The following is a 3699-nucleotide window of genomic DNA, read 5'->3' as shown; positions in this document are numbered from 1 at the left end:
CCCCGACCCCGCCCCTTCCGCCGACCGGGTTCGCCCCGCCCCGCGCTCTCCGCGGCGCGCAGGCGCAGCGCCCACTGCCGGGCGCTGGGAGCCGAGTGGCAGCTCGGGGCGTGGCCAGGTCCCGGCGGACGTGGCCGCGGGATTCCGGCGCGTGGCGGGGACGTGTAACGTGACGGCCCGCGGGGCTGTGGCGGGCGCAGGGAAGTTGTCGCGAAGTGGCGCGGGGGAGGCGGCGCACGGCCTTTCGGGTGGCTTTCGCTTTTCGGCAAGTGCAGATTGGGTCTCTCTCCTGCGGGTTCGAGGGGCACGTTCACCCCCCCGCCCACCTCCCCGGGCCGTGGCGCTTCGCGATGCCGGGGAGACCGAGCCGGAGTCCAGCCCGGGCTCCGCGCCCGAAGACCTCCTCCTTCCGCTCCCGAGAATCTGAACGTTTGGGGTCGAGGGCGAGACATGGGACGTTGGACAAGCTGATGAGATTAAGGAGACTCAGACTCCGCAAGGCAGTTTCCAGCCTGCTGCAAAAAATACTCAGCGTGCCGCCGAAATAGAACGCAAAATTTTTAACCCTGGCGTGTTTTCTAAAGGTGGAAGGCCTGTCCGTTGTTTCTTTTAAAAGTCACCCATTCGTATAGATTAAATTTCTGAACTTGCACCAAAAGCAAGGACTCGCGCTCACTTCCTTCGGAAAGTCATCTGGGGGGAAAGGCTCTCGCCTGAAATGGAGATAAAAACGAACATACTTAAATATTTGCTACCTCCCGGCGGGGGGCAGAATGGTAACGAATATTTTGAAAACCTATTCGATTACATAATAAGTCGTAAAACCTGAGTTCTGGGATTTTTAAGGAAAACTGATGTCTCCAGAATGTTTGGTGTAATGGAACCATGACGGCATCGGTGGGCAATAGCAAGGATCAAGTCATGGCCAATAGAACAGGTCATAAGCGGGGGCTCTGTTATAATTAGTATCTGCAACCGAGACCCCAGTCTTCACATACGATTTGCATAGTTGCATACATTTGCGAGGAGTTAGGCCTTCGTCAGCTACTTGACATAGGTTGATTCTTACTGAATATAGAACAATAAAACGGTTTCTTAGTGTCTTCATTATTATTTCTATTAAAAGACCACCACGGTTTGGCTCAGTGGATAGAGCGTCGGCCTGCGGACTGAAGGGTCCCGGGTTTGATTCCGGTCAAGGGCATGTACCTTGGTTGTGGGCACATCCCCAGTGGGGGGTGTGTAGGAGGCAGCTGATCGATGTTTCTCTCTCATCGATGTTTCTGACTATCCCTCTCCCTTACTCTCTGTAAAAAATCAATAAAATATATAAATAAATAAAAGACCACCACTTTTACCCCAGAGTAATAGTAGAGCCAAGAATAGTCCATTGTGCCCGGTGTGGCTCAGTGGTTGAGTGTGGACCCATGAACTAAGAGGTCACTGGTTGGATTCCCATCAGGCCACATGCCCAGTTATGGGCTCCTCCCCAGTTGGGGGGTGTGCCCTCTCTTTAAAAATCAATAAAAACATTTTAAAAAATAGTCAATTGTAAAAAATTAGATAAGTCGAAATGAAGCAGAGGGTCTGGAAAGAACATGGAAGCAATCAGACCTGCTTTCAAACCTCAGCTCCTGAACACTGGAACTACAATAAGGATAGAATCTGGGAGAAGTTAGTTAATTTCCTTACGTTGGGATTGCTTTTCTGTACAACTGGGTTGTTGATTTTGTGTGTGTGTGTGTGTGTGTGTGTGTGTGTGTGTGTGTGTGTTGTAAGTTAAATTTTGTGAAAGCTCAGTTTGATTTTTAATCACTACTTGCTTTTTAGTCTACAAACTCTTAAACACTTCAGTGCATTTCACCTTTTTTTCTTGTACAGGTGTTCCCTAGACTATGTTCCACAGAACAGTAGTCTTTTGCAAAATGTTAATAAGTATCGGGAAAATTTTCTAGCATCAATAATGGGAAAAACACAAACCTGTTGCTGTGAGGTTATTGGAAGTACCCCTATGTAGCATTCTTGCCAAAAACATTTAGTCTGTAAGGAAACACTCAGATAAATTAATTTATTTAAAAGATTTTTAAAATTGAGTTTAGAAAGAGAGGAAAGGAAAAAGAGAAAAATAGTGTGGAGCAAAACATCACTGTGGAGTTGGCACATCCCCCACTGGGGATCAAGCCTTTGGGAATAAAACCAGCAGCCTTTTGGGGTGCTGGACCACGCCCAACCAAATGGGCCGCCGGCCAGGGCTCTCAGATGAATTTAGAATGTGATTTGTTTGGACTTTCCAATAATGTCAATATCATGGAAGACAACACAAAAAGATAGCACTCATCTCCATTAAGCCAACTGTGAACTGTATAGGATTATGAATTTTGCAGGACAATCTACGGACACCTGGGAAAATTTGAACATAAAAGCATGATAGATATATTGATGACTTACATTTCTCAGATATGATAATGATATTGTGGTTATTAGCTTTTGTTCTTAGGAGATGTATGCTCAAGTGTTCAGGGGTGAAGTCATGATACTTGCAGACTGCTTTCAGATAGTCAAAAAAAAAAAAGTGTGGGAGAACCAAGATGGCAGCATAGGTTAACGCTGGAGTTTGCTGCTTTGAACAACTACTTCAAAAGTGAAACTAAAAGACAGAACGGACATCACCAAGAACCACAGGAACGCTGGCTGAGTGGAAGTCCCACAACTAGGAGGAAAGAGAAACGCATACGGACACTCAGAGGAGGCGCAGTGCTGAAGGCAAATTCTGAGGTGCGGAGTGCGCGGAGCGGGCTGGCGGCGGAGGGCGCGGTTGGCATTTTCAATCGGGAGGGAGTCGCAGACTCTGAGCTCCAGATACAGGTGAGTCTCTAGGGACCCAGACTCAAACGGGAGAAGCGGGACTGTCTGGCTTCGGTCAGAGCGAGTGCAGCTTTCTCTCTGAGCTTTGCAGCGGGTGCTGGGACTCAGAGAGGCGGAGCCCCTGGGGACAGGACTGAGAGCCGCCATAACTGCTCTCTCCGCCCCACCCTGTTGATCCTGTGCGACCCGCCCCACCCAAGCCCTGCACAGAGGCATTTGCCGGATAGCCTCAGGCAAAGGCTAGATTAGCACCTCCCTAGAGGACAGAAGTTCTCTCACTGCTGACACAGCTGATTCTCATAGCCAATTGGCCTGGAGGTCAAACCCTCCCTGGTATTAGCTACAACAAGGTTTAACTATAAGACTGCGAACAAAGACCACTAGGGGGTGCACCCAGGAAGCATAACAAAATGCGGAGACAAAGAAACAGGACAAAATTGTCAATGGAAGATATAGAGTTCAGAACCACACTTTTAAGGTCTCTCAAGAACTGTTTAGAAGCCGCCGATAAACTTAATGAGATCTACAAGAAAACTAATGAGACCCTCGATCTTATATTGGGGAACCAACTAGAAATTAAGCATACACTGACTGAAATAAAGAATATTATACAGACTCCCGACAGCAGACCAGAGGAGCGCAAAAATCAAGTCAATGATTTGAAATGCGAGGAAGCAAAAAACACCCAACCGGAAAAGCAAAATGAAAAAAGAATCCAAAAATGCGAGAATAGTGTAAGGAGCCTCTGGGACAGCTTCAAGCGTACCAACATCAGAATTATAGGGGTGCCAGAAGATGAGAGAGAGCAAGATATTGGAAACCTATTTGAAGAAA

The sequence above is a fragment of the Myotis myotis genome, unplaced genomic scaffold, assembly GCF_014108235.1.
Source record: "Myotis myotis isolate mMyoMyo1 unplaced genomic scaffold, mMyoMyo1.p scaffold_m19_p_6, whole genome shotgun sequence".
Taxonomy (NCBI): domain Eukaryota; kingdom Metazoa; phylum Chordata; class Mammalia; order Chiroptera; family Vespertilionidae; genus Myotis; species Myotis myotis.
The sequence above is the reverse complement of the archived record's forward strand: the minus strand, read 5'-3'. Positions refer to the sequence as shown.